This window comes from Pongo pygmaeus, chromosome 5, assembly GCF_028885625.2.
Source record: "Pongo pygmaeus isolate AG05252 chromosome 5, NHGRI_mPonPyg2-v2.0_pri, whole genome shotgun sequence".
NCBI classification, from domain to species: Eukaryota; Metazoa; Chordata; class Mammalia; order Primates; family Hominidae; genus Pongo; species Pongo pygmaeus.
This window is the reverse complement of record NC_072378.2, coordinates 143,336,361-143,355,411: the sequence shown is the minus strand read 5'-3', so window position 1 is coordinate 143,355,411 and position 19,051 is coordinate 143,336,361. Positions and strand designations below refer to the sequence as shown.

The 19,051-nt window shown below is 38.2% G+C and overlaps 1 long non-coding RNA gene across 1 annotated transcript in view; it reads left to right on the top strand.

Annotated features, from left to right (window-relative positions):
• LOC129038818 (uncharacterized) overlaps positions 1 to 10,688 on the top strand; it is a 79,155-nt gene extending 68,467 nt beyond the window's left edge. The window contains exon 3 of the long non-coding RNA XR_008503233.2: positions 9,673 to 10,688. This is a non-coding gene — a long non-coding RNA (uncharacterized LOC129038818). The remainder of the gene's footprint in view (positions 1 to 9,672) is intronic.
• Positions 10,689 to 19,051: the final 8,363 nt, after the last annotated feature.

The following is a 19,051-nucleotide window of genomic DNA, read 5'->3' as shown; positions in this document are numbered from 1 at the left end:
TTCAGTTCTGCTCTGATCTTAGTTATTTCTTGTCTTCTGCTAGCTTTTGAATTTGTTTGCTCTTGCTTCTCTAGTTCTTTTAATTGTGATGTTAGGGTGTTCATTTTGGATCTTTCCCGCTTTCTCCTGCAGGCATTTAGTGCTATAAATTTCCCTCTAAACACTACTTTATCTGTGTGCCAGAGATTCTGGTTTGCGTGTCTTTGTTCTCATTGGTTTTAAGGAACTTATTTATTTCTGCCTTGATTTCTTTATTTACCCACTAGTCATTCAGGAGCAGGTTGTTCAGTTTCCATGTAGTTGTGCAATTTTGAGTGAGTTTCTTAATCCTGAGTTCTAATTTGATTTCTCTGTGGTCTGAGAGACTGTTTGTTATTATTTCCATTCTTTTGCATTTGCTGACGAGTGTTTTACTTCCAATTATGTGATCAGTTTTAGAATAGGTCGCTAATTTTGGAGTTATAACCTGTTGAATACAATGAGCAAGTCTAGAACAAAATAAAATTTTGCTAATAATAGCATTGCTTCATATCTTGACACATCTACATAGAGTGTGCTAATTGACAAGAGCAACAATTAATTCAATGTCCCTTAGACCTTCAAGGAAGCTCTCCTCATCTTTTCCAACCTCAGAGAAAAAATAATAAAAAAAAAATGAACAAGTTTTACTTCATTTTTTCATTTTTACTTACATTGCACAATTACTATGTGCCTAGTTTGTGCGAAAAGCTTAATAGCTGCCTACAGGCCCTCAAGCACAGTATATCCAAATTAAATCCAATATCTTTCCCTATACATTTCACAAACTTCCACATCAATTCTATATCCCACTGAAAGACAACACTCACCCAACTTCACCAGCCGAAAACCTAGGAATCAGCCTTAATTTCTATTTCTCTGTAAGTTGATCCTGTAGACCTTACTCTTATTACCTTCATTCTACTCCAAACCATCTGCATCTCCTACCCGATGATTACTGAAATAGACATATTACTTGTTCTCTTTCTTCCAGTCCTGTCCCTTAACCAACATTCACTTTGGAGCTACATTAATCTTTCTAAAATGCAAGCCTGATTATGTCAGCCTCACTCTTAATCATCCAGTATCTCCTTGTTACTCTTAGGATAGTCCAAGCTCTACAGTATAACTTATAAGACCTTATATGATCTGGCCCTTGCTTCCCTCTCTAGCTTATCTTTTGCTGTTGCTCCCAACACATACACTCAAACCAATCATTACCATGAAAAATCCATATGTGTCTGATCCAGTCAAGATGCCATTTTGCTAAATTCATAGGTACTAGAACTTTGAAAGTAAGTTATATCTGCCCATTTAGTGCTCCCCAGTTCTATCCCTCTGCTAGGCTTGTAAACATTTATGGAGCCTGGAGAAAAAGGCCCATGTACTATATATTTAAATATTTAAAAGTTATCAATCTAGCTAAGACTGTTAAATAAAATGTATTCTATCCTTCCATCTCACTAAATATATTCATACCAACCTGTAAGGCCAGGCTGGAATTTTGAATTCTTAGGTTTCTAGCTACATTGGAGCATGGCAGTAGTGTGAGGAGAGATGGTCTTAGGCAGCCTGTCCTTTGAGCAAACACATGGACACTCGGCCCAAAGGTCAGTCCACATACTGGTAAATAGCACCCCTTGGCCACTCCATAGGCCTCAGAGCACATAGACATCATGATCTGCACTTGGAAGAATAGACTCAGGCCAGAGGTCCACACAGTCACTGAGAGAGGCCCTCACTGTAGGGACATGGAAGTCCTGCCTTCCGGGTATTCAGAGCATGATCTATAAGAGGGCGCTGTAGGCTTTGAGTGTAAACATCCCTTTTGTGCTACAGACTCCTTGCCTTAAGGGGAGAGGCATAGTTAGAAGATGACCAGATTTGGGCCTGTAGAGAAGAGTCCAGAGGTCCTTTTGCCTGGATCTAAGGGCAGGGTTTCTTCCTGTCTCCACCTGAGGTAACCACTATCTTGAATCATGCTGATCATTTCCTTCCTTTTTTATTTACACAGTTCTATTTCATATCTATATAGTCTAGAAGTATTGCATTTAGTTTTAGTGTTTCAAAGTTTATAAAAATGTTTTCTGTATGTATCTTTGGGAATTTATTTTATACATCTGTCTATCTAGCTATCATCAATTTATTTATTATTTTTTACACTCAATATTGTTAATATTCATTCATATTGTGATGTGAAGCTGAAGGTCATTCATTTTGAATGCTATATAATATTTCTTCATTTGATGGTCACCAGTTATTTTATACATTCTGCTGACAACAGGCATGTAGGTTGTTCCTAGGTCTTTGCTATTTTTAAAATAGTATTGCTATAAAGATCTTCATCTGATCCCTGGTGCACACATGCAAGAGTTCCTCTTTGGTGCTTATGTAGGAGTGAATTGCTGGGTCTTAGCTCTGGTTGGATCTCACAAGTTCTGATATGTAATGTTGTCATTATCATTCACTTTAAAATTTCCATTATGATTTCTTTACCTCATGAGTCATTTAAAGAGCACGTTCCTTATGAACTTTAAAGTAGTTTTTTCCAATTCTGTGAAGAAAGTCATTGGTAGCCTGATGGGGATGGCATTGAATCTATAAATTGCCTTGGGCAGTATGGCCATTTTCACGATATTGAGATGGGTTCATGTCGTTTGTACGGACATGGATGAAGCTGGAAACCATCATTCTCAGCAAACTATCGCAAGGATAAAAAACCAAACACCGCATGTTCTCACTCATAGGTGGGAATTGAACAATGAGAACATATGGACACAGGAAGGGGAACATCACACACTGGGGCCTGTTGTGGGGTGGGGGGAGGGGGGAGGGATAGCATTAGAAGATATACCTAATGTTAAATGACGTGTTAATGGGTGCAGCACACCAACATGGCACATGTATACATATGTAACAAACCTGCACATTGTGCACATGTACCCTAAAACTTAAAGTATAAAAATAAAAAAGAGCATGTTTTTAAGTTTTAAGTAAGTGGGAAATTCATATTTTTCTTATTATCTATTAACTTAATTGAGTTGATGTCAGAAAATGTGGTCTATGTTATACATATTTTAGGATATTTTTGAGGCTTATATTTTTGTCTAAATACATGATCAATATTTGTAAGTGTTCTATGTGTGCTTGAGAATAATGCAGTTTACATTACCTAATTGTTGGGTGCAGAATTCCATCTATGTCCATTAGGTCAAGTTTTTAAATTGTGTTGTTGAGATCTTCTATGTTCTTGCTTAGAATCAACGGATTCACACTTCAAACAATGAGGGAAATTTAATGAAATTTCTCACTATTTGGTGGAGTTTTGTTTACTCCCTTTATATATTTTGAGGCTATTAGGTGCATGGTGTTTAGAATATTTATACTTTATTGATGTGTATAGATAGATAAATAGATAGAGATCTTCTCTCACTCTAATCGTGTTTTTGTCTTAAAATCCATTTGATCCGACATTAATACAGCCACACAAGCTTTCTTTTGGCTACCATTTGTCTTATTTTGTGCCATTCTATTATTTTTAACACAGATTTCATTGTTATTCCCAGTTCATTGTCTCTTCTCGGTACCTTATGAACCCTTGTTATGTGACTTGCCTTAGCCAACAGAATATTGGTGGGATGATACAGTTAGTGGCTTTAAACATGCTTGAAAGGTTGGACAAATTCTCTTATATTCCTGACTTTTGCCATGATAAGACCCTGCCTTGGGTAGCCACTGGTCCAAGGAAGATAAGAAATATTTGGAACAGACTAAGGCTGAACCTATGTTTTAGAGCAAACCCCAGGTGGGCAAAATCAGCTGTACCCAAGCTGATCCACAGATGCATGAGTAAGAAACTATTATTGCATGAGACTGAGATTATGTGGCTGCTACACAGCCAAAGCTGGCTGACATAACATATCCTATGCTTTAGTATGTCTGTTATAAAAGCCATATATCTGGGATTTTTTTATTTCAATAGTTTTTGGGGTACAGGTGGTTTTGGTTACTCAAATGAGTTCTATAGTGGTATATTCTGAGATTTTAGTGTACCCATCACCCTAACAGTGTACACTGTATCCAATATGCAGTCTCTTATCTCTCACCTTCCTCCCAACCTCCCCACCACAAGTTCCCATAGTCCTTTATATCACTCTATATGTTTTTGCATTCTCATAGCTTAGCTCCCACTTATAAGTGAGAACATAGGGTATTTGGTTTTCTATTTCTGAGTTACTTCACTTAGAATAATGGCCTCCAGCTCCATCCGAGTTGTTGCAAAAGACATTATTTCATTACTTTTTATGGCTGAGTAGTATTCCGAGGTGTAAATATACCACATTTTCTTTATCCACTCATTGGTCAATGAGCACTTAGGTGGGTTAGTTCCATATATTTGCAATTGAGAATTGTGCTGCCATAAACATGTGTATGCATTTATCATTTACATATAATAACTTTTTTCCTTTGGGTAGATACCCACTAGTGGGATTGCTGGATTGAATGGTAGATCAACTTTTAGTTCTTCAAGGAATCCCCATACTGTTTTCCATAGTAGTTGTACTAATTTACATTCCACCAGCAGTGTGAAAGTGTTCACTTTTTACCACACTCATGCTAACATCTATTGTTTCTTCACTTTTTAATTATGGCCATTCTTGCAGGAGTAAAGTGGCATCTCACTGTGGTTTTGATTTGCATTTCCCTGATGATTAGTGATGTTGAGCATTTTTTCATATGTTTGTTGGCTGTTTGTATATCTTCTTTAAAATTTAATCAGAAAGTTTGATGACTTTAATTAACTTAGATTTATTGAAATTGTTGATATTTTTATATATTTATATTCACCAAAAGATTTCACTAAGGTAATTAATTACTATTTTAGTTTGGATTCCCCCTTAAGCAAACTCTGAAATAAGGATTTGGTTGCAAGTTATGCATTTGGGAGGTGATCACAGGAGTAGAGAACTGAGAAAATGAAACTAGAAAAAAAAAAGGAAACCAAAAAATCAAATAATAAAATAAGTATCCGGGCCACCACTCCAGGTGAATGCAACTTGCTATGGATCATCCTTTCTAATGGGGATACAAAAGGCATTGGTCAGATCAATATCTGCATATCAAGTGTCAGAGTCTGTATTAATCTGTTTTAGGAAGATGCCACATATATATAGCATGGCAGTTGTGGCTGAGTCCTCCCTTGGTTACATTCACAGTAGTCCACTATAATCCACCATGTTCCACCTCCATTCTCTTTTTTTTTTAATAGAAGCCATAATGATGAGTTAAATAGGGACAGGATGGAAAACATTACCTGTGTATCCTGTAAGTCTCTGAGAGTATTGTTAATGACTGCCTGCTGTCTAATTTGTGGTATTCCTTCCAATTTGCTGTCTTGGCTGGTTGGCGAGAAAGCAGTAGTTTCTTGGGCTTCCACTTGGCTTTTCCTACTAGTATATCACTTATCTCACAAGTCACAAACTAAAAGGGGGGTTCTGCAAGCACTTAAGTCTGTCCATCTTGGTTAGACACTCAGAGACTGGAATAACATGAACAGGTTGGGTCTGTGAACCCACTGTGAGATGGATTTGGTCCAGGATTCCATTTATTGCTTGTCTTCTGTTTAGTCCACAATATAACTGGGGAGCTACGAGATTACCTTGAGTCTTCTGGTATTAGAAGGAGTTCAGGTTCATTATTTCATTGTAGAGCTTCATTCCTAAGTTCTCCCTTCTAGAACCATTCCTGGTACCAACAATCTTGGATCAGGTACCAAAAGCAGACCCTGAGATATGAATTTGAGTTCAAATGGTTCTAGGAAGCCCAGTGAGTGATATAGTTTGGCTGTGTCCCCATCTAAATCTCAACTTGAATTGTATCTCCTAGAATTCCCATGTGTTGTGGGAGGGACCCAGGAGGAGGTAACTGAATCATGGGGGCTGGTCTTTCCCATTCTACTCTCAGGATAGTGAATAAGTCTCATGAAATCTAATGGGTTAATCAGGCGTTTCCACTTTTGCTTCTTCCTCATTTTTCTCTTGCTGTCACCATGTAAGAAGAGCCTTTCGCCTCCAGCCATGATTCTGAGGCCTCCCCAGCCGTGTGGAACTGTAAGTCCAATTAAACCTCTTTTTGTTCCCAGTTTCGGGTATGTCTTTATCAGCCGTGTGAAAACGAAATAATAGATAAATAGGTAGTGGAGAAGTGAGAAAATCAAGGTAGATATGTAAATAAAAGATATGTTAATATGTTAATGAGTGGGCAATTGAAGCTTGGTTCTGCTAGGAACCCTCAGAGACCCTAAGTCACACCTCAGAATAGCTCCAAAGGCACAAGAAAGTTTAGATATTTATTTTCCAACTCAAGCCTCTTAGTGGTTGAGAGTTGTTCCTGGGGGTATTCATTCCTAGGCACTTCTGGCCTGCCAGCATGTGGATTGAGCATGTGTCTACAGGCCGAGAACAACCTCAGTCAGAGAGGGGCAGCTACATAAGGTAGCAAGTCATTGGAGTGTATGGGATTTGTTCAACAAAGCTACAGGCAGAAATTGACAAACTGACTCTAAAATTAGTATGGAAATACAAAGGACATAAAATGCCTGCAACAGCTTTGAAAAAGAAAAAAATAGAGAACTAATATTTTCTGATGTCAAGATTTACAGTAATCAGGATACTGCAGTACTGGCATCAAGACACACAAATCTATGGAACAGAACAGAGAGTCCAGATACTAAAATAATGACAACTGATCTTTGACAAAGGGGCAAATGCAATTTAGTGGAGGAAGGATAGTGTTTTCAATAAGTGACGTTAGAATCATTGGATGCCCATATGCCAAAAAAGAAAATAAACTTGAATCCGTATCTTGTGCCTTATTAAATAAATTAACTCAAAATGGATTATTGACCTAAATGTAAAACCTAAAACAATCACACCTCTAGAAGAAAATATAAGCAGAAATGTTTGTGACCTTTGATTAGGCAGAGATTTCTGTGTGTGCATGTGTGTGTGTGTGTGTGTGTGTGTGTGTGTGATGGAGTCTTGCTCTGTCACCCTGGCTAGAGTGCAGTGGTGCAATCTCGGCTCACTGCAACCACCACCTCCTGGGTTCAAGCAATTCTTCTGCCTCAGCCTCCCCAGTAGCTGGGATTACAGGCATGTACCTCCACGCCTGGCTAATTTTTGTATTTTTAGTAGAGATGGGGTTTCACCATATTGGCCAGGCTGGTCTCAAACCCCTGACCTCATGATCCGCCTGCCTGGCAGAGATTTCTTATATGACACCAAAAGTATTATCCATAAGAGAAAAAAATGGGTCAGGCATGGTGACCACTCCTGTAATCCCAGCACTTTAGGAGGCTGAGGTGGGCAGATCACCTGAGGTCAGGAGTTCGAGACTAGCCTGGCCAACATGGTGAAACTCTGTCTCTACCAAAATTAGAAAAATTAGCTGGGTGTGGTGGTGGGCACCTATAATCCCAGCTACTCAGGAGGCTGATGCAGGAGAATTGCTTGAACCTGGGAGGTGGAGGTTGCAGTGGGCCGAGATCATGCCATTGCACTCAGTCTGGGCAGCAAGAGTGAAACTCTATCTCAAAAAAGAAAAAAATGGATATACTGAACGTCATAAAAATGTAAAACTTCTCTTTATTTATTTATTTATCTTTTTTTGTTTCCTTTGTTTTTGAGACAGACTCTCGCACTGTTGCCCAGGCTGGAGTACAGTGGCGTGATCTTGGCTCACTGCAACCTCTGCTTCCCAGGTTCAAGTGATTCTCCTTGCTTCAGCCTCCCAAGTAGCTGGGATTATAGGTACCCACCACCTTACCTGGCTAATTTTTTTGTATTTTTAGTAGAGACAGGGTTTCACTATGTTGCCCAGGCTGGTCAGACTCCAGACCTCATGATCCACCTGCCTCAGCCTCCCAAAGTGCTGGGATTACAGGTGTGAGCCATCATGCCTGGCCTTAAAACTTCTCTTCAAAAGAGAATGAAAGACAAATCATAGACTAGAAAAAATATTTATAATTTACATATCTGATAAGAATTTCTACCCAAAATATATAAAGAACTCTCAAAACTCAACAATAAGAAACCCTCAATTTTTGAAAATGGGCAAAAAATCTCAACAGACACTTCATCAAAGAAGTGTGTGGATGTCAGATAAGCATATGAAAAGATGATAAACATCATCAGTCATTAGAAAAATGCAAGTTAAAACTACAGTGTGATTCTACTACATACCTATTACAGTGGCTAAAATTAAAGGACTGACTATAGCAAGTGCAGACAAGGATGTGGTGGAACAGGAACTCTCTTAAACTGCTGATAAGCATATTTGGAAAACATATTGGCAATTTTTTAAAAAGTTAAAGATATCCTGACCACATGATCCAGTCATTTAACTCTTACATATTTACCCAAGAGAAACAAAAGCATATATTCATTCAAAGACCTGCACATAAATGTTCATAATAGCTTTATTTACAATAATCAAGTAGAATACAAGCAGCAGTAAGAGTGTTCTGTTGATACGTGCAACAATACAATAATTTTTATCTCCATTGAAACTGTTTTATAGCTTGCTAATATTCCACATTTCCTAATGTATAGATAGAGTCAAATCACAATGAAGTGGGCATCATTTTGTAATGCTTATATAGTCTAGACTGGGGCTGGCAAACTTTTAATGTAAAGGGGCAGATGGTCAGTATGTTAGGTTTGCAAGCCAGATGGTCTTAGTCACAGCTATTCAACTCTGACTTTTAGCACAAATGCAGCCATAGACAATAGACAAATGCATTGGTTTGGCAGTGTTCCAGCAAAACGTTATTTACAAAAACCAGCCGTAGGTGGATTTGGCCTACAGAATGTAGTTTGCTCACCTCTAGTTCAGACCATTAGAACTAGTGTCAGTCTTTCAATGTTTCCCATTTTTGTTTTGTTTTTTTTCGAGACAGGGTCTTTCCCTGTCACTCAGAGTGCAGTGCAGTAGTGCAGTTACGGCTCACTACAACCTCGGCCTCGTGGGCTCAAGTGGTCCTCTCACCTCAACTTCCTGAGTAGCTGGGACTACAGGCACATATCACCATGTCTGGCTAATTTTTTTTTGGTATTTTTCTGTAGAGACAAGTTTCTGCCATGTTGCCCAGGCTGGTCTCAGACTCCTAGGCTCAAACAATCTGCCCACTTCAGCCTCGCAAAGTGCTAGGATTACAAGTGTGAGGCACCATGCCGAGCCCATTTCCTTGATTTGATGTGTTTGGATCTGGGTCCTATTGGCCATTTGCCTAACACACTGATCCTGGATATTAGGGAAGATATCAGTGGACCCAGCTGTCTCTGTGATGCCAAGAAGCTTAGGTATTTAGAGTTATCTGGGGAATTCTGCAGTGTCAGGGGACAGGTTCTTTATCTCACAATGTGCCAAAAGCCCATGAGAAGTGTGATGGATTAAATATGACTGTAAATTATTTGTCATCTCTCCTTCCGTGCACACCACCTGATGGAAAGGTAGAGTTTGTTTTTGCTCCTTTTGAATCTGGGCTGGACCTGTGACTGCTTTAACCAATATAATGTGATAGAAGGGATGTTATTCCAGTTCTGAGTCTAAACCTTAAGAAAGTGTCAGAAGTTTCTGATTTTGTACTTTCAGGTACCCTGAGCCACTATCTAAATGGTCTGCTTACCTTATGAAGACACCATAAGGAGGGATAACGTGTGGTGAGCACAGGTGAAGAGCTAGAGGCCTGAAACTAGACGGGGAGGGAGAAGCCAGCCATGCCTGCATCCAGGGCTGAACTCAGCCTCCCAGCATCTGTGCAGAGGCATCAGTCAGGCCACAGCTAACTGCAGGCCCAGCTAACATTATGTGGAACAGGAGAATTGCCCAGATCTTCCCAGTCAACCAAGATCATAAAATTGTTTTCAGCTATTAAGTTTGAATACATGAAATAAGGAGATAAAAATACTGACTGGGACTCTGAATGAAAGAATTAGTAGATTAGATTAGTGATTCTCAAAAGACTTTGTTGGATGCATATGTGTCCACAAAATAAGAGTATGATGGTTTCCAGGTTCAAATAAGATGGAAAATTATTTTGTGAATCAGAATTAAATTGGTTTATTTATTGTAGAACTTCTCAGAGGCTTTAACATGTACATTTAATTATCATAAGCCTTATGAAAACTCCAGGAGGATAGAAGAGTTGCCTGTGACTTTTTTTAAAGTGTGTTTATTCATATCCCGAGGAAGGATTCCCAGAAGAGATGATGTCTAAGCAGTGTCCCAACCATGAAATAAAGTCTTCTAGATACTGGACAAGATCATCTTTAAGCTTATTTCCAGCTCCAAATGTTATTATTTTCCTCAAACCCATTATAAAATGGCCTCTCTTAGCACTATGAGATCTGTAATACAAGAAGTAGAACAAGCACATGAAGTTCCTGCTGGAAATTCAAACTTCTCGTACAGCCTTCACTGAGTTCTACTCATTATGGATAAAGGCTTCTGCTTTGAGTCACCTAAATACTTTTGACCCCCAACTTAATCAATGCCTTGAAGTGAAAATATGGTGTCAGGCAGTCCCTATTCATGAAACAAACAAACCAACCAACCCATATCATGACTTAATGGTGTGAGACCTCAGTAAAAACTTTATATGAACTAAATTTGTCCCATTTGTATCTTCTTGTACCTGTCACATAATTTCCTCTGTCCAATGACACTGGTCCTTCGATAGTCTTAGTTGTCTTTTCCTTCTTAAACTAACAAAAATAAAAGTGAAAGAAACAACATTATCCAATCTCATCTGTTTGTTGGGACATATTGTAATTGCTCTACTTGGAATCTCAGCACCAAAATTCTTGAATTATCTGTCTACACTGTTTGCATTTCTCCCCTTCTCTTTTCATTTACACCACAATCTACTGCAATTTGGCCCCTTCTCTCATTCTCTTTCAATTATCTTCAAAACTGGAAACTTTCCTCAAGTATTTGTATTGAATCCCAAATTTTCAGTTCTTACCTGTATACAATGTGACCGAAAGTAAGGGGAGCTCCCACATCCATACCTCTTGTCCTCCTCCTGCCCATAAGCCCAATACTTGAACTCCAGACCTATACAACTAACAACCTATTTCTACCTGAATATCATAAAGTATAAATAAACTTCACCCAATGCCAACAACATCAAACCTGTTCAACTACTTATTCATGGATTCAATTGATACTTGTCAGGCACCTATTCTGGGTCAAGAACTTTGCTAGGCAATAGATCGTAACAGTGATCAGGATTCCACCCATAGGGAGCTTATAGTCTAAAAGTGGAGATAGACAAATAGACTAGCAGTTACAGAGAAAAACCTGAATTTCTATGGGAGCACAGAGAAGAGACACAGTTCAACCTTGATAGTGGTGATGGGGGTTTGGGGAGGGTGCTATGAAAGGCCTCCCAGAAATGAAAATGATTAAATCCAGTCTTTAAGATTAGACAGGGCAGGTAAAGGATGACAGCAGAGCAGCCAGTCAGAGGAAGTACCTTGTAGGGAGACTCACAGGGAAGAGACTGCATCACATACTCAGGGAACAGCAAGTCGTTCTGCCTAGCTGACCCAAAGAATGATACCTGGTGAGGAGCCATGGAAGATCAATACAGGTGGAAGAAGGCTTCCTTTAAGGAACCCTAATTCTTGGGCCACTTTAGTATTGTGCAACAATTACATGTTTTGTTTTTGTGTTTTTATTGTAGAGGGAGTACGTAAAATACATATGCCATGTTTCCAATAAAGTTAAACATGCATCTACCCTATTACTGAACAATTGTATTCTCAGATAAGTAGCCAAGAGAAATGAAAACACATGTCCACGCAAAGACTTGTATAAGAACATTCAAAGCATCCTTATTAATAACAGCCCCAGCTGAAAAGAACCTAAATGTCCATCAATAGGAGAATGAATAAACAAATAATGGTATATTTATATAGTGAAATAACACTTCATAATAAGACAGAACAAACTGTCCATACATGCAACAATGTAGTTGATTCTCAAAATCATGCTGAGCAAAATAAGACACAAAAGATTACATACTGAGTGATTCCACTGACGTGAAGTATGAGAGTAGGTGAAATGTATTATGGTGACAATTAGAAAAGGGTTGCTCTGGAGGTGAGGATGGATGAGGAAGGGGGTATGGATGAGAAAGGGAACTTTCTGGATGCTGGAAATGCCCTCTATTTGTCTTTTTGAGACAGAGTCTTGCTCTGTTGCCCAGGCTGGAGTGCAGTGGCACTATCTCGGCTCACTGCAACCTCCGCCTCCCAGGTTCAAGCGATTCTCCTGCCTCAGCCTCCCGAGTAGCTGGGATTACAGGCACGTGCCACCACGCCTGGCTAATTTTTGTATTCTTTAGTAGAGACGGGGTTTCACCATGTTGGTCATGCTGGTCTTGAACTCCTGACATCGTGATCCACCTGCCTTGGCTTCCCAAAGTGCTAGGATTACAGGCATGAGTCAATGCACCTGGCCTATTCAAAACTCATTGAGCTGAACACTGATATGTACATTTTATTGAATGGTAATTTTACCTCAATTTTTAAAATGCCAACAAGAGTATTTCTTTTAAGAGTCTAAAGGTTAACAACATGGTTTGGTTTGCCCACACTAAAGTTGCTCAAGTCTTAAAACATTGTACAGTGCAATTTAATGACCCTGAAATATATTTTTAAAGGCATGGAAGAGAAACAAAAACAAGATGTGAACAGATTATTCAAAAAATTAATAAGACATAAATACTTCAGTTTAACTGGAATTTGCATAGATGTTTTGGATCTTTTCAATTAAAAACCACAGAAATCAATGACTCCTAATATGGGCATATATGAAGAGTAACTCTTTCGTCATCTATGAATTAATGTAATAAGAAACTAGGAGAAAATCCAGAAGAAATTTCATAGAATATGAAAAAAAATTGAGAGATAAAGTCAAATAGAAATCACTTTGACGTCAAGAAGTAAATTGTAACAGAAATATTTTTAGATAATATAAAGAGCAATAATTCATTAACAGGAAGAGGGAAGTACTGAATGGGCTTGTCTTTGATAACACATTTAATGCAGAGGACTGAATCACATGAACTCATTGAGAAAATACTTAAATTTCTTTCAAATTTGATACACAATCCTGACATTGACAGAGATAAAATCGAACTCACACTACACCATTACAACAAGGACACCAGTGACAAGCTGGTTAATGAGTAACATCAATTGAAAGAGTATTTAAAATTACTTATATGCAAGAAAATTATCAATGCCCTGAAATCTTACAGCTCTTGCAGTTCATATATGAAAGAAATTTGATTGAAGTTTTCCTGTACTTGACAACAATCCTGAAAACTTACTTATAATTATGAAAGAGTTGTGAGCCAGAAAGAAAACAAATTTCAATCAATCATACCAAAGGAATGACTGAATAAATTATCATTGTGTTCTCTCTATAGAAAATAATATAAAAAATTCTTGGCTGGGCGCAGTGGCTCTCGCCTGTAATCCCAGCACTTCGGTAGGCAGAGGTGGGTGGATCATGCGGTCAAGAGATTGAGACCATCCTGGCCAACATGGTGAAACCCCGTCTCTACTAAAAATACAAAAATTAGCTGGGCATGGTGGCATGCCCCTGTAGTCCCAGCTACTCGGGAGGCTGAGGCAGGAGAATCGCTTGAACCTGGGAGGCAGTGGTTGCAGTGAGATGAGATAGCACCACTGCACTCCAGCCTGGGTGACAGAGTGAAACTCCATCTCAATAAATAAATAAATAAATAAATAAATAAATAAATAAATTTTTGTCATGCGGTCAACAATATGCAACCAAAAGTAGAACACGTAGAATTATAGATGTGATCAGTCAGTTAATTAATACAAAATATAGGTTTTTTTTCTGAGATTTTGTGATATTTCTGGCATTTGTGAGAATGCTAAAACTTGTAATTTGTTGTGATTAATTTTCTCTACGCAATAAATATTCACTTTTATTAGTAATTCTGCATTTGTAATTTTGTATTCTTTTTCTTAAAATGCAAGTCCAAAATTATACTTGCCTAAGACCCTACAACACCTGGAGCCACCCATGCATTTTTTTTTTTGGATTATGTGTTCCTCAAGGGCAGGGACTGTGGGCTTTTCCTCTCCACACCTGACCAAAAGTAGGAGCTCAACAAATATATGTGCAGTGAAAAGGAATGGGGACAAACAGTCTGGTAGTATAGTAGAAAACAAAATTTGGTTATGGTAGGAGGAGCACAGATAAATCTGGATCACAGTCTAAATTCTCTCCAGGGACCAAATATATATATTTTACCCCTTGGGTTATTGGTCTGGCAGACTCCAATTTTTAATAGGGTTTATATAATCTAGCCTTCTTATAACCTCTGCCCCACTGAATACAGGTATTACTCAGTTGAAGTTAAAAATTGAATATAGGATTATGTGCAATGCTTTATCTATAACTTTCTTGTAAGGATAAACTCAGTACATCTCTGGTTTTCTAATATTTTGGAGGAAATGTCACAAATAGGTAAGGAAAGTATGAGCCTTGGCTGCAAATTCAAGTATACTCTGAAAACCTCAGTTATCTACCTTTGCACTATAAATAACAATGAAAATAGTTTTATAAGACAATTAATATTACAAGTCATTATAAGCCCCAATTTTCTAGGTGAACTAAGTTATTTGTTACTTTTCAAATCAGAAATAGAAATGGTAGAATTACCAAACCATAGGTTTGCTTAAGAAGTTGCCAAGTCAAGCAGTACCACCATTATCCCATCCAAACAGATGTTATCCTATTTTTAAAGACTTCTGGGAAAGGGAGATTCCCTAACCTTCCTTAGCAACCCACTTGGATGTTTAACAACACTTGCTGTCAGGGATGCTGGTTCTCTGAGCCTGGCTTGAGTATTTTTACATTTTTCTATGTGCTCGTGTTTTTCCTTGTCCTCGTTTCCTCTTTTGGTACTAATTTTTGTTTTTTTCCATTAATTTTGTTTGTAGACATCTTTTTTTTTTTGCAAATAAAAAAATCTTAAATGATCCCCCAAAGTTAAACAAAACACATAGAATATTATTTTACATATCACACATATTTGGGATGGAAATTAGTTTTAACCTAGATTTTATACAAATAGTACACAGGCATTTGATATTCACTTCCCATATGTGTGTCTATTAGACATTTATGAATTTGTGTGAGTTAAGGACATATATCACTTTATTGAAATGCATTACATTTTGGCAGTATTAAGTATTTGAACATATCATTTTGCTTTAGTCTTTAGTTTCTTCTGAATGCTTCACAAATTTTCTATATTTTTCTTAAGTTGATAAGTTTTGAACTGGATAAGAAATTCTTATAGAGGTCTGAGCAGTGCTGAAGATCTTGGGCAGAACACCTCTTTCATTTTTGCCTTGTTAATTTAGAGTGTTTGCCTCTCAATCCATCTGTACATCTAGAAATCTGTATTAGTCAGGGTTCGCTAGAGGTAAGAACTAATAATACATATGCACATATGAAGGGGAGTTTATTAGGATAATTGACTCATGATCATAGGGTGAAGTCCCATAATAGGCCGCCTGTAAGCTGAGGAGCAAGGAAGCCAATCCAAGTCCCAAAACCTCAAAAGTAGGAAAGTCGACAGTGCAGGCTTCAGTCTGTGGCTGAAGGCCTGAGGGCCCCTGGCAAACCACTGCTCTAAGTCCAAGAGTCCAAAAGCTGAAGAACTTGGAATCTGATGTTCAAGGTTAGGAAGCATCCAGCATGGGGAAAAGATGATGACCAGAAGACTCAGCAAGTCTTCTCATTTCACTTTCTTCTGCTTGCTTTATTCTAGCTGCATTGGCAGATGATTAGATGGTGACCACTCAGATTGAGGGTGGGTCTCCACTTCCAGTCCACTGACTCAAATGTTAATCTCCTTTGGCAACACCCTTGATATGATTTGGCTATGTCCTCACCCAAATGTTATCTTGAATTCCCACGTGTTGTAGGAGTGACCCAGTGGGAGGTAATTGAATCATGGGAGCAGGTCTTTCCTATGATGTTCTCATGATAGTGAATAAGTCTCATGAGATCTGATGGTTTTCAAAATGAGTTTCCCTGCACAAGCTCTTTGCTCTTGTCTGCTGCCATGTGAGATGTGCCTTTCACCTTCCACCATGATTGTGAGGCCTCCCCAGCCATGTGGAACTGGAAGTCCAATAAACCTCTTTCTTTTGTAAATTGCCCAGTCTCAGATATGTCTTTATCAGCATCATGAAAACGGACTAATACAACACTCACAGACACACCCAGGAACAATACTTTGCATCCTTCAATGCAAACAAGTTGACACTCAATATTAACCATCACAGTAGCTGACCAATTATCCTTAAATACCCAGCTGGCCATATCTCATATGAAAATTGTGATTTGGCAAGTACCAGGAAAGTTATGTTGTTTTGAAATAGTTCTTATTATCAGGTACCTGAGTACCTGAAATTCCACTAATAGTGATTCATTTCATTGTACTATTTTTTTTTGTGAGCTCTTTTAAAATACAATAACTTTCTAGAATTGTAAGACTTTGATCAATTTACTCCAAGAAACTGACCTCCAAGTGTACTTCTCAGATAAGGCACTGGATGTCTGGGAATGAAGATATATAGACAGAAGATGAACATACATTCTAGTTGGCAGTGGATGATCTTGATTCATGCCATTTGTCCAGATGTAATGATTCATAGCTTCCCCTTTTGCTCTCAAATGTATGGTCATCTTTGTAAAGTCAACCAAAGCAGGAAATGGTTATTAAGTGAAGCTGTGAGGAGTTTGGGGAATAACTTTAGAGGACTTAGATCTGAACTTGATTCCCTGCTCTCTTACTTGTTGGCTGAGTGACAAAGGGCAGATTAACATTTCCTACTCTCACCTCCCCACTGACAAACACAGACTTAATCTTAAGTGTCTTTTGGATACACCTTGTAATGATGCAGCCATTAATATTGGTAACTCCTATTTTGCACAGGCTTGGCATTTGTAAACTATTCAGATCTATCAGACACAGACACTTTTCTATTCCGGGGTCACCCTCTTGTTATTTGCATTTCACTTCTAATTGTATTCCTAAATTTCATCTTTATCAATTCTCTTTTATACCTATTGTCTTTGTTCAGGCCACTATAACAAATTGTCATGAAATGGATGGCTTATAAACAACAGAAATTTATTTCTCACAGTTCTGGAGCCTGAAAGTCCAAGATCACAGCGTCAGCATGATTGGGTTCTAGTGAGGGCCCTCTTTCAGGTTGCAGACTCTGGGCTTCTTGTGTCCTCACATGCTGAAAGAGAGTGAGCTAGCTCTCTGGCTTTTTCTTATAAGGACATTAATCTCATTCAGGAGGGGTCCACCCTCATGCCTAATGAGGCTCAAACTTTCCTTACCTATTTGTAACATTTCCTCCAAAATATTAGAAAACCAGAGATGTGCTGAGTTTATCCTTACAAGAAAGTTATAGATAAAGCATTGCACATAATCCTATATTCAATTTTTAACTTCAACTGAGTAATACCTATACCCAGTGGGGCAGAGGTTATAAGAAGTCTAGATTATATAAACCCTATTAAAAATGGGAGTCTACCAGACCAATAACCCAAGGGGTAAATATATATATTTGATCCCTGGAGAGAATTTAGACTGTGATCCAGATGTATCTGTACTGCTCCTACCATAACCAAATTTTGTTTTCTACTATACTACCAGACTGTTTGCCCCCATTCCATTTCACTGCACATATATTTGTTGAGCTCCTACTTTTGGTCAGGTGTGGAGAGAAAATGACCTTTACTTCCCAAAGGTCTCACCCCCAGATAGTGCTACCATCACATTGGAGATTAGATTATAATCTATGAATGTTAGAGAATACCAACATTCAGTCCATAACACTTACCAAGAAAACTGATCTCACAGTCTGCACTACTCTGTCTGGCAATGGCTTTGTCACCTTCATCTGTGTTATTGGATATTGTTCTATGTATGTTCACTCTGTCCTACATACCATATTGTCAGGTTTTTGAAAGCAATAAGATTCATCTTCCCTTTTTACTAGGAACCTAACACAATGTGGAAAAAAATAAAGAACTGTCAGAATCATATTACTTCACTGAGTTAAAACTCTAGGCTTATATATCATTCTCAACTTCATTCTCAAATTATTTTCACTGAAAATAAAAGGTGTTAAAGTTATTACCCGTTTGTAAAAGGAGTGAAATAATTTAAAACAGATGGAAACATTCTTAGTAAGTGTAGGAATTGCATCCTTCAGGATTGAGATCCAAAATAAAAACAACTTCGATCATGACAATTTTTTTGCTGCAAAAACTAAGAAAATGAGTCTGCCTTGAACCAGAGGAAACTTCTACAGAGCTGGAGCTGTATCTCCATGGTTCATTTGGTTCTTAGCCTTCTCTCTGGGCCTGCCAATCAAGACACTTAGGAGAGTGCTTTGCTGGCATATGCAAGCCCTGACTACTTGAAATGAGGCAGATATCACCAGGGCATTTTAGAGGCCAGACACCAGATGGTAATAATACATTTCAACTATTAGAAGTTTGGATCAGAAAGCTAAAGGTGGAAGTCTTATCTCATTTGTCAAATGATGTAATTCATTATTAAATCAGGACATACCAGTTAACATCTGAAGAATAATTTCGGTTGCTATTTATAATGCACTCACTGGTTCATTTGGCTTGGTTAGCTTATTTAATTGTGTGTTACATTTTACATTTGTTAAATACTTAGGAGGACTAGGAAATGACCCACACAAATCCCAGTTCTGAGTAAATCAAAACTTTTCTTCCTGTGCCAACTCAACATTAACATGTTTCAGTTACATGAAGAAATTATACATTATTTAAAATACTTGAAAGAGGAGACTACAGGAAACTCTCTAGGTAAATGTAGTGAGCTTTGACAACATGTATGGGCTTTGGGGGCTGTACA